Below are 13,117 nucleotides of genomic sequence, written 5' to 3'. Positions count from 1 at the left end.
TAACTGTGGAGAACAGACAGTATTTTAAATGGGTTATGAAGCATGTACTCCATATAATAGTGGGAAAGGAACAATCCAGATAATCCAAGAAGAGGATGAAATATCAATAAAACCAGAGAGGGCTTAAAGATATTTATTGTGTTTCAGGAGCAGTGAGTTCCCTATACGTTGAAGGAGAAAGAAGAGTTTGGAATTACCTGCTAAGTCACTTTCTGGAGGATAAGGTCTCATCTGGGTACTTTGTTCTTCTAAGTAACACTGGAAGAATGAATAGTGGTTAAGAACATGGGCCCTGGAGCCCCAGTGCCTGGTTTCTGCCATTTACTAATTGTGGGGAATTTGGTAGGTTATTTAACCTTTCTGAATTTCAGTTTCCTTGTCTACAATATGAGGATATTGATTATTCTAATATCTACTTGATAGTATTTCATGAGGTATAAAAGAGTGAATCTATGAAAAACTTATCACAATACCTGACACAGAAGAAGCAGCTAGCAAGTGTTCTTTTCATTTAGTTTCAATTTTTTTTTTACTAATTCCCTCTCTGTCTTGAAGATCACTGTCACATCATCTGCAGTCTCTTCATTGGCTGTTGGTATGATCTGTCTATCCCAGAAATAGGCACATTTCACTCTGCTGTTTAGACTCTTTTGATGTCTCTCCATAGTTAACAGAAGATAAAACAAAGTCCTATCTTCTGTCTTAACCTGTTGGATACTTTCATAGAAGCTTCCTCTCGTCTACCTATACTTTCTTTCCTACTGGTCTTTACATTCTTCTCTCTGCTTAGACTTGCCTTCTACTATCTGCCTTTTAAAATCATTGCTGTTTTGTTTTAGTTTATTAACTCCTGCTTGTTCTTTAAGAATCAATTTGAATGTCAACTGTCCAAGAAACCTTCCTTGACTTGTTTCTCTCTGATAGAAGATATTTCTCCTCTATGCCTCCTTGATTCCATTTATTTACCTTTCATAAGATTTTGAGCCCTTCAAGTACAGGTTTCTTGTGTTATTTTATTTTCCTCAGCAATCTAAAATGTTTGTTGAAGGAATATACTTTAAAAAGTCACATAAAAGGCTGGAGGTGTGGCTCAAGTGGTAGAGTGCTTGCCTAGCAAGCACAAGATCCTGAGTTCAAGCCCTAGTACTGCAAAAACAAACAAACAAACAAGGCACACAAAGTGTTTGTCTTTATTTCTTGTTCTTATACTGTAAGGATACTGGTTACCTATCTGAGGCTTAGCAAAATTCACAGGGTTTCCTGAGGGTGACACTGCCTAGGTGTCCCAGACTTGGTACACTATCTTCCATGTCTATACGAGTGAACCTGTCCCTGAGAAATCTCATTCTCTCAGGTTCCTGAGAACCTGATATTTTCCTGGGAACCTATTTCTGAGTTCTCAGAAGATCACCAGTACATCTCTCTCTCTCTCTCTCTCTCTCTCTCTCTCTCTCTCTCCCCTCTCTCTTGTATATAAATATAATATATACTTTAAATATAATATACATTGCAAATTCTCCTGTATGACCAGGGCTGAATTTTAAGAGGGCTCAGCAAGCCAAAGCCAATCAACACATACACTTATTTATTTTTCGATGATAAGACTGATACCAAGAATTCTATTCCAAAGTAAGTCGTGCCAGTCATAGAGAAAGTCCTAGGGATCTTACCATAAGGGTCATTCCCCAGACTCCCAAGTCTGGAACAACTTCTGAGTATTAAGACAAGTTAGACTGGCAAGTGGGAAAGATATGTTTCTTTCTGAGAAAATAGTTTTAGTTCTGTCACTAAGTAGCAAGGTTCTGTGTGTGTGTGTGTGTGCATGTGCTCGCGTGCATGGGGGGGTTTACTGAAATAATATCTATGAGAATATCTTAAGCCTCATGACTCAAAGGAGATTGGCTATAGGTCAGAGTCTGGGGTGATAATTCACAAAGTGTTATCTTCATACTAAACTATAAGTGTTTAGGGAGCCAGAGAATTACAAGTATATCCACTGTTTGAAAGCTTTTATGTGAGTCAATTCTTACTCTCCATCAGAGACTTCACAATGGAGAAAAGAAAAGTGATTGTATAAAAACCATTAGCAGGATCTGTAATCTTGCAAAACAAAAGAAAGAATCAAGAGTGGAGACATTATATTATGGATACAATATCTGTGAGAAAAAAAATTTTTACTCAGGGGTCAAATTTTATAAACCTCAAGAAAATTCATAATTAAGAGAAAAGGTATCATGTATACACTAAGGCCTCAGAACTGATTAAGCATCAGCAATCTATAACAGAAAAAAAAAACTGTATGAATATCACGTATGCAGCAAGCCTTAATCAAAAGGACAACCTTATTTTCTTTTCTTTTTGAGATGCTGGGTATTGAACCCAGGACCTCATGCATGCTATGCGAATGTTCTAAAACCTGAGCCATGCCCCCAGCCCTTTTGTTTATATTTTGTTTTGGAGACACGGTCTTGCTGCCTGGACTGGCCTCAAACTCGTGATCCTCCTGCTTCTGCCTCCTGAGTAGTTTGAATTACAGGCACATATCACCATATTCACCTTCAAAGATACAACCAGAAAATCCATGAAAGAAGTCATTGTGGTAGGTACTACGAGTATTGATTCCTCCCAATTCAAGCCTCATCTCTTGCTTGGACTAAACTCTTCAGTGGTCTCTTTACCTCTAATTCTTACTCCTTACTGCTAGAATGTTCCATTAAAAATAACAATGAGTATAATATAAATATAGTAAAGAACCTATGCTGATATCAGACTTTAGAATAGGGTTCCATTCCTTTGCAGTGATGAATAAATTTCTGCCATTTGCTGAGTAAAGATAGTACTGAATCCAGCACTCTGCAAATAATCCCCTCTGTATAACTTTTTGTGTAATTACTTGGCTGACCAAAGGAGTAAATGCATGAAAGTTTTCATTCCTTGAAGTTTGTAAATCACAGTGGTAGAATTATTGGACACATTATAATCCAACTTATTATTTACAAATTTGTAGGCAGAAAATATGCAAAGTGGAAAGAATTTGGGCTTTGACATCAAATAGTAGCTCTACTTCTTTCTAGCTGTGTGACTTGATTAGAACTTAACCTCTCCTGAGTCTCAGTTTCCTTATCTATAAAATGATTATACTAACACCTATACAATTTAAAATAGTATCTAACACATACCAGAATCTCAAATACTTATTTATATCTATTAATAACTTTCTTAACAGTAGGGCTTAGGCCTACTATCCTAGATAATATCTCAGTAGATCAAGAATTTTACCTGAAGTAAATGGATGGAACTTGAGATCATCATGTTAAGCAAAGTAAGCCAGGTTCAGAAAGACAAAGACCACATTTTCTCTCTTATGTGGAAGCTAGACCTCAAAGATAAACATATACATAAATACATACATGATTAAATAGAACTGTTTGAGAGGACTAGGGAGAGGCAGGAGAGGAAAAGAGAATTATGGAGAGTGAATAATATCTAAATACATTGCATCTGTGTATAATTATGGTATAATGAAATGCACTGAAAGCTGTTGAAAAATAGGAGGGAGGGAAAGAGAGCAATAAGAGAGGGCTAATCTTATTAAAGTACAATATATTCATGTGTGAAATACCACAGTGAAACCCCTTTGGACAATGAATATATACTTAAAAAATAAAGGACAGGAATATAAAACAGGTCCTGTTAGGGGGATGGCAGAGGCTTTGGACTGTAGGTGTTGCAGTTCCAGGTTTTGCATTTCCAATTTGAAAGAAGAGAAAGAGCATGTCAGAGATCAAATGTTTCTACCTCCCTTAAATCTAATCCTTCTCCTAGGTTACCTTTTTTATTGAAACCCCCATTCATGCAGCCTTCAAAAACTTATTTTTCTTCATAGACCCCTACTTTTGCCTCAATTCTCATATCTAACCTGTTACCAACTCCTCTTTATTTTTTCTTCATCTCTCATAACCTATTCTTTCTCTCTGTTCCTGAGAATACTGCCTGAATTTAAGCCTCTTCTTCACTGGCCAACATCTTCACTGGCCTTATCATCTCCAATTTTACTCCTTGTTACTACTAGAATGGTCTCTCTAAAACATAAAAAATTGTAGTATAATCTTTGATGGTTTTCAAGATAATATAACATGATCCCTATCTAGGTCTTCTTCAGCATCCTACCCCACCATTCCTTTTTATGCATCCTTCTTAAATATGTCAAGTTCTTACATCTTCATGCTTTTGCACATTCTGTTCTTCCCTTTATCTGGACTTCTCTCTCTTCCCCTCTCTCCCTCACCTCATTGTCCTTCTTAAATGAAATTAGTCTTGGCCTTTAAACTACAAATATCACCTCTTGCGGGGGAGTTTTACTAACCTCAGCCTTAGTTACATACCCTTTTCTGGTGTGTTAATTATACCCTATATTTTATGGCTTATAGTAGTTATGATATGATATAATGTTATACATCTGCTTTCTATACTAAGCCATGAATTTCTTTGTTTCACCATGGAATTTTATGTTAGATATAAGTTTTTCATGTATGGCCTTTATCATGTTGAGGAAGTTATTATGTTAAATTTTAAAAATTTATTGTCTTAACAAATGAAGAATACTTAGTTTAGTGGATATTTCTGTCATGAAAGGGCTTTAAATTCTATCAAATGCCTTATTTGCATCAATTAAGATATAATTTTTTCCTTCATTCCATTTGCAAGGTATTATGTTGCTAGATTTTCACAATTTCTACCATCTTGCATTCCAGGAATAAATCTCTCTTGGCCATGATGCATAATCCCTTTAATATGCTTCAAAGTTAAGTGTGCTACTATTGTGGCAAGCAGTTTTGCATCGATATTCATAAGGGATATTGGTCTGTAGGATTTTTTTTCTTGTATTTGTGTGGTTTTAGTATCAGGTAATGCTGGCCTCATAGAATGAGTAAGGAAGTGTTTCCTGTTCACAGTTTTGGAAGAGTCTGAAAAGTACTGGTACAAATTCTTTTTAAAATGTTTGGTAGACTTCACCAGTGAAGCCATCTTGTCCAGGACTTGTCTTCATTGGGAATTTTTGGTTACTGATTCAATTTCCTTGCTAGTTATGAACCTATTCAGATATTTATATTGCTTTATAATTTAATTTTGGTAGACTGTATGTTTCCAGAATTTTATCTGTTTTATCTAGGATATCTAATTTGTTGGCATACAAATGTTCACAGTATTCTCTTATCATTTTACTTCTATAAAATCAGTATAAATGTTCCCACTTTTGTTTCTGATTTTAGTAATTCTCTTTTTTCTAATCAATCTAACTGAATATTTGTCAAGTTTGCTGATTTTTTAAAATAGCCAGCTTTTGGGGTCATTGCTTCTTATCTATTATTTTTATATTCTATATTTTTCTCTGCTCTAATTTATTATTTCCATCTTTCTGCTTGCTTTGGAATAAATTTTTCCATCTTTCTGCTTGCTTTGGAATAGATTTATTCTTCTTCTAGTTCCTTAGGATGTAAAATTAGGTAATTCATTTTAGATAGAAATATGGATAGCACAGGTCATTCTGATGTGGTTTTAGATGGAAATGAGGTAGATACCATTGGAAACTGGAGGAATAACCATCCTTACTATAAAGTGGCAAAGAACTTGGCTGAATTGTGTCTGTGTTCTAGCATTTTATGGAAGACATATCTTAAGAATGATGAACTTGGATATTTGGTGTAAGAAATCTAACAAAGTATTTAGCGTCTTGCATGGTTTCTCTTAAATGTTTATCATAAAATGTGAGATGAGAGAAATGACTTAAAGATGGAACTTATAATCAAAAAGAAAGTGGAATATAAAGAGTTAGAAAATTCTCAGCCTGGCCATGTGAAGAATAATAAAGGTATGTTTAGAAGAGAAAAACAAGATTATGGTCAACAAACCATTTATTTGATAGAGATTGCTATGGATAGAAAGAAGCCATCAAGAGTATGCAAGGATGGCCCCTAAGGCATTTTTTGAGATCTTTGAAACTGCCTCCTGAATCACAAGTCCTGAGTGGCCAGACCTTGAGGCAAAACGGTTTGAAGAAAGGAGCTATGAGCCTCCTCGAGTCTCTACTCCCCACATTCCAGTATAGTTCTCCTTGCATGCCTCAGTTGTGGCTCAATGAAGCCCAGGTGAGCCTCTAGACATCACTCTTGAGGGCACAAGTCATAAACCTTGGCAGTATTCCTGTAGTGCTGTTTGTACAGGCAGACAAAATGTATGAGCTATGGAGGCAAGATTACTTCCTCCTAAATTTCAAAGGATGCCTCAGAGCCTTATGCCCCAGGATGTAAGCTGTGGAGTTGGGGCTACTGCAGAGAGCCCCCAGCAGGCAATGGTTAATGTAGCCATGGAAGCAGAGCTCTGATTGAGATCCCAGGTCTGTAGAGTCACCATCATGCATTGTCAGCCTGGGAGAGCCATAGGCACCCAATTCTAAGCCTTGAGAACTATGGGCTGTACTCAGAAAAGCTATGGGGGCAGATTTCCTGGAGCTTCTGGGACCCAACCCCTAAGCTGCCCTAGTGTTTTTGGTAGGCAAGAATAATCTTGAGAAGATTAGTCTCAAGCCTTAAGATTTAATGATGTTTGCCATCTTGGGTTTTGGACTTACATGGGACCAATTACTGCTTTCTTCTACTGTTTTCTCCCTTTTGTAATGGAAATGTCTGTCCTATACATCTCCCTCCATTATATGTAACTTCTTTGATTTCACAGACTCACAGATGCTTCAGGATGAATCGTACATCGAGTCTCATCCAGATGATATTTAGATGAGATTTTGGACTTAGACTTTAATGTTGGTGCTAGAAAGAGTTATGACTTTTGGGGCTATTGAGATGGAATGAATATATTTTCTGTGTGAGAATGATGTGCATTGGTAAGGGGTTAGAGGTGGAATGTGTTCCTTTCCAAAATTCAGATGTTGCTAATGTGATAGTAAGCATGGGGCTTTTAAGAAGAAATTAGACCACCAGGACCCTTTCCCTAATGAATGAGATTACGAGTCTTATAAAAGAGATGTCACATGTGTTTGATCTCTTGCCTTTCCAATTTCTGCCATGTGAAGACACAATGTTCCTCCTCTCCAAAATATGCAACCTTCCCCAGACATCTGAACCTGCTGGCCTCTTGATGTTAACTTTCCTGTCTCTAGAACTGTGAGAAATAAATTTCTATTGTTTATCAATTACTTAAGTCTGTGATATTTTGTTATAGCAGGCACAAATGGGCTAAGATAGAAGTATTCCTTCCTCTTCAATTTTTTTGAAGAGTTTTAGAAGGATTATCATTAATCTTTAAATGATTGTTATAATTTTCCTGTGTATTCTCCTGGTCCTGCAATTTGCTTTATTGGGAGGTTTTTGATTACTGAGTTGATTTCCTTACTTGTTATTGGTGTGTCCATATTTTCTATTTCTTTGTAATTTAGTCTTGTAGGTTAAATGTTTCTAGGAATTTATCCATTCTTTCTAGGCTATGCAATTAAAAATTTTTATTATTGACATATAATAGTCATACAGGGATACATTGTGATATTTACATATGTGCTTATAATATATCTCAATTAGATTCATCCTCTCCATCATTCTCCCTCATTTCTCCTTGTCCCCTTCTTAGACAATTTCAACAACTTTCATTATTCTATTTTCATATATAAATACAAAATACATCTACCATATTCACCCTCATTCACCCTTTCCTTATGCCCTCCCACTTTACTTGCCCCCAAAAAAGACTGTTTACTCTTCCACATGAGGGAAACATGCAACTTTTGACTTTTTGATAGGCTATCCAATTTTTTGACATATAATTGTTTATCTTTTGTACTTCTGTGATTTAGTTGTAATATCTCCTCTTTCATTTGTAATTTTATTTGAGTTCTCTCTTTTCTTGGTTAGTCTAGCTAATAGTTTATCAATTTTGTTTATTCTTTCAACAAACAACATTCTTCACAAAAATAGTGTATTGGGCATGGTGGTTTATGCTTGTAATCCCAGTTGTGTGGGTGGTGGATATCAGGAGGATCACAGTTCAAGGCCATCCTGGGCAAAAAGTTAGCAAGACCCCATCTCAACTAATAAAATTGGGTATGGTGTTGTGTACCTGTCTTGCCAGCTATATAGGAGACTTAAATAAAGGATTGAAGTCCAAGCTGGCCCAGGTAAAAACTGCAAAACTAGATTTGAAAAAATATCTAAAGCAGAAAGGGCTGGGGGTATGGCTCAAGTGGTAGAGCCCTTCCAAGCACAAAGGCCTTGAGTTCACCCCCTCAAACAGGGAAAATATTGTAAGACCCTTTTCAGACAAAAAAATATGTAATCACTCACTGTCTCTCTCTCTATATGTATATATATAATATGATCAAATATATGAATTTCCTCTTTTAAATGTGAAAGACAACTTCTAACCAGAAAAATGTTTGCAAAAACTAAGGAATCTCACAAAAGATGCATTTTCTTTTACTAAGCTTTGTATTCTCAAAATCCCCCAAATGGATTAAAAAATACTTATGAAAAGTCTTCATAATTTTTAAGTCATATTACTTTTAACTTTTACTAGATTGACCAGAAAAGTAATGTCTTATTTTTGTTCTCAAGTTTTTTATTAGAAGATAAACCCAATATTTTTGATAATTTGGGATCATTAATATTGCCTCCTTTGTTGATTAATTGCTAATTTATGCTATCTGCACATTTTTCTTTCAAGATGTTATTATGCTTATTGACTTTGTAGCCACTTCAAGTTCATAATTTTTATTTTTATAGTTGTAAAATGTTGCAAATATTTTTGAGGTTGTCATTTGTACTTTATATATTTATGTTCTTTTAAAAAGTCCTTCTTATTGAAGCACAATATTTATAGAGAGAGGTACATATGTCACAAGTGTATAGGTCAGTATATTTACATGAGTCCAGCATACTTGTGTAACCAGAATGCAGATAAAGTAACACAACATGACCATCAACTCAGGATTTCCTCTATGTCCAATTTAAATTATTACCCTGTCCCTTGACTTTGTTTTTTTCATATTCCAATACATTTATTCTATAATAACAGTACCTTTATCTTTTTTACTTGATTTTCACAGTAAAATTTTCATTTTCAACTACAAACTTCATATACATGAAAGATATTCCAAGGACAAACAGAACAGGGTTGATAAAACTCAAGCCAACTAAATATGTTCTTATATGTTAGCATAAAATAAATTATCATTATCAAAATAGCAACAATGACCCATACATAAAATGGTTTGTGGATGAATATTAACTATTTTAATCTTAGTTCTAAAAAGAAAACAGTAATTCACTAAAAATTTTTATTTGTACATAAATGCTTTGTCTGGTTTCCCTTTGGGATGCTGCTGATTAAAGTGTGACGTATTCACCTTGAGTGATCAGTTCAAAAATAAGTCATTGCTTTTATTTTGGAATAACACACATTGAGTTACTAACTTCATATATAGAAACTGGATCTGTGTTGAACATAACCACATGAGTTTGGGAAATGTAAGCTGTCAACTAGCTATTTCCAATACTCAATAAATATTTAACTATATGGTTAAACTTTGTACATGGTCTCAAAACAAAAGACAATTTTACATTCATTTTCAATATGCCAGCATTGAGTACCTAAGAATTCATTCCTGGGTTCTGTCACAGAGAGGAAATCTCATTCTTAAGGATTATGTTGAGTTATCATGTAAAAGAAATGTTACCATACATTTAACTGAGTGTTTGATGATGTGAGGTAAAGAGGAGAAGGATGGATAATAACTGCCTTGCTTAAAGGATCCTAGGTATGTATAAGTCTGCAAAAATCTTGGTAATCCTTAAAGGTTAAGGCCAATTTCACACAGCCAAACAAAATGAAATTAAATCAATAGCCTTGAAACGACTAAAATGTCTTTTTTTTTGACAAGACAGAGAGGAATAGGAATAATTACATGCAAACTGGTATTCTGACACAGACGACAAGAACTATGTTCTGCTTTATATCAAACCCAAGAATATCAGACCACCAAATGTATAGCCTTCTTGTCATTTCTCTTAATATGCAGCATTCATTCTGGTAGTTAGGTCCCTCCACTGGTTTTCTGCAAGTTTGAAATTGTATTCCTTGTGTCATTGCCTGCATCTCCACCCTCAGAGCTGCTTTTGTTTTCTCCTTTGCATTCCTTGTCATCTTAATCTCTGGAGATTTCTGGAATTGTTTAGAGTGTTTCTTTGAAGTGTATGATTTTTTCTACTTTGAACTGTTTTTCAGTTTTTCTTTTGGCTTTTTCATCTTCTACCCTATCATCTTCTTCATCACTGCTAGCATCTGTTTTCCCCTTCAGTTTCTGAAGACATCTGTTGCTGAATTGACTGCTATCAAGCAAACTTTACTCCTAGATTATTTTCTATTTCCCACTATCCTTCATTAAATCTTTACTATGTGTTTGGCTTTGTAAACTGTTTTTATATTCTTTAGATGGGCAAAGGTCTTTGGGACCTAGAAATGAAGTTTCATTGGTACCAGAAAAGAAAATAGGATGCTTTTTTTTTTTGCTGGAGGTTTCACAGTTCCCTCTGAGAGTTCATCAATCCAGGTTGGTTAGTGTAGGTAGCCCTTCGTCTTGGCAAATATCAAGTTGCCCACCTTGTCCTGGCGATGCCATGGATACTCCATTATGCCAGTTCACTATAAAGATGCCAGGAGGTCAACTTCCCCTTAGGCCAATATATTACTCCCCCATCTTGACTTTTAAAGCTATGGATTAGTTTTGTCTGTGTTTGGACCTTACATAAGATTCTATAGTATATATTCACTCTTTTGTATGTAGTACTTTTTAGCACAACATTATGTTTATAAAATTCTAGAATAGGAGAGTTACCAGTTGAGAGCTAATTGTATGGCTTGAATATTCACATGCACACCTTTTAAGATAAACATATGTATATATTCTAACAAATATATACATATGTATATACCTGAGAGATGAATTGTGGGGTTATAGGTGATATGTATGTTTTCAGTTTTAGTTGGTACTGCTGAACAAAATGTTTCAAAGAGATGGTACCAATTTATACTCCTATGAAAAGTATATGAGGATTTTGGTTGCTTCACATCTTCAACACTACTTATAAAGTTATATTGATCAATAATTTACATTGTGGTTTATTTCCTTTTCAATGAATTATTTCCTGGTCAGATGTATATTCTGTTAAATTTTCTTTTAGTTATTTATTTTTCAATTTTTTGAATAAAATAGATAGTTATTTTGGTATATCTCATGGATTAGTTTTGTCTGTGTTTGAACCTTACATAAGTAAGATCATATGGTATGTATTCACTCTTGCATCTAGTTCTTTTTAGCACAACATGATGTTTGTGAAATTCTTCCAGGTTGTGTATAGTTTCTTTTATTTTCATTGCTATGTGGTTTTCCATTGTGTAACTATACCACAGTTCATTTATTTATTCAATTGTTGATAGAATAGCAGGGGTTTCCAGTTGTGGGAAACACTATTCTCCAAATAGTTAACAATTGTTTTTCCATTTACTAAGCCAAAGATTACTACCATTTTCTGTACTCTTGTTTTTTCTTTTCTCAGATTGGCTTGCTGTGCAATTTTGAAAATGCAGTTTATTTTTTGGTATTTGTTTTTGTATTAGGATTCATCAATAATAGTACAAGGGGTTTCATTGTGAAAATTCTATAGATGTGTACAGTGTACTCTGAACAATTTCATTGCATCTATTACATTTCCTTACCCCCTATTTTCAAGCAGTATTTGGTGGGTTTCATTATGCTATTTTGTTTTTCTTATTTAAAAGGAAAACACATTGCAGCACTATTCACAATAGCCAAGATGCCCCACTACTGACGAATGGATTAAGAAAATGTGGTATCTATACACAATGGAATTTTATGCAGCCATGAAGAAGAATGAAATCTTATCATCTGCAAGTAAATGGATGGAATTGTAGAACATCATTCTGAGCAAGGTTAGCCTGGCCCAAAAGACCAAAAATCGTATGTTCTCCCTCATATGTGGACATTAGATCAAGGGCAAACACAACAAGGGGATTGGACTTTGAGCACATGATAAAAGCGAGAGCACACAAGGGAGGTATGAGGATAGGTAAGACACCCAAAAAACTAGATAGCATTTGTTGCCCTCAATGCAGAGAAACTAATGCAGATACTTTAAAGTTACAGAGGCCAATAGGAGAAGGAGACCAGGAACTAGACAAAAGGTTAGTTCGAGAAGAATTAATTTAGAAGGTAATGCACATGCACAAGAAAGCAATGTGAGTCAACTCCCTGTATAGCTATCCTTATCTCAACTAGCAAAAACCCTTGATCCTTCCTATTATTGCTTATACTCTCTCTTCAACAAAATTAGAGATAAGGGCAAAATAGTTTCTGCCTGGTAGCGAGGAGGTAGGGGGGGAGAGGGAGGGGGTGGGGTAGGTAAAGGAGGGGGTAGGGGGAAGGGGGGAGAAATGACCCAAACATTGTATGCACATATGAATAAAAAAATTAAAAAATAAATAAATAAAAGGAAAACACTTGAAGCTGTAAATTAACTGGAATGAATGTAAACTTGGATGCTTCCTTTAACTCTAGGTATGTGTTTTTACTGAGACTGGTTCAAATTATCATATGATTATATTTAAATTTTTTCACCTTTACCCAAAGATAATTTAGGAGAAGCATGTTGTTTATATTTTGTGGGTGTGGGTGAAGGTAGCTGATGTGGAGTACACTGTAGGGTCCCAGCACCAGCATAGAAATATGGACAGCTGGGCCCCTGAAAGGGAAGATGAGGATGGACTTGCATGAATAGAGGCACCTGGGTCATTTGGAAGTGGAAGGGAAGTTGGTGACCTATTATCAGATGTTCAAGCTCTTTTCTCAAAATGTACCCTCTGGTTAAATTAATTAAATTATCCTCTGGTTAAAGTAATTACTCTTTTAATTACTTTGTTTTCCACAAGGATGATATTGGCAGTGATATTCTTATCCTACATCTCCCCTGAGACCTTATAGGGTCTGGGCCTGGGAGAACTAGTAGGGGACAAAGTATAAGAAAGGGATGGGTGAAAA

General features: G+C 35.2%; 1 pseudogene; it reads right to left on the bottom strand.

Annotated features, from left to right (window-relative positions):
• Positions 1 to 9,963: 9,963 nt before the first annotated feature.
• On the bottom strand, positions 9,964 to 10,692 carry LOC141420439 (hepatoma-derived growth factor-related protein 3 pseudogene; annotated as a pseudogene).
• Positions 10,693 to 13,117: the final 2,425 nt, after the last annotated feature.

Source organism: Castor canadensis, unplaced genomic scaffold, assembly GCF_047511655.1.
Source record: "Castor canadensis unplaced genomic scaffold, mCasCan1.hap1v2 HAP1_SCAFFOLD_165, whole genome shotgun sequence".
Classification (NCBI taxonomy): domain Eukaryota; kingdom Metazoa; phylum Chordata; class Mammalia; order Rodentia; family Castoridae; genus Castor; species Castor canadensis.
The sequence above is the reverse complement of the archived record's forward strand: the minus strand, read 5'-3'. Positions and strand labels throughout refer to the sequence as shown.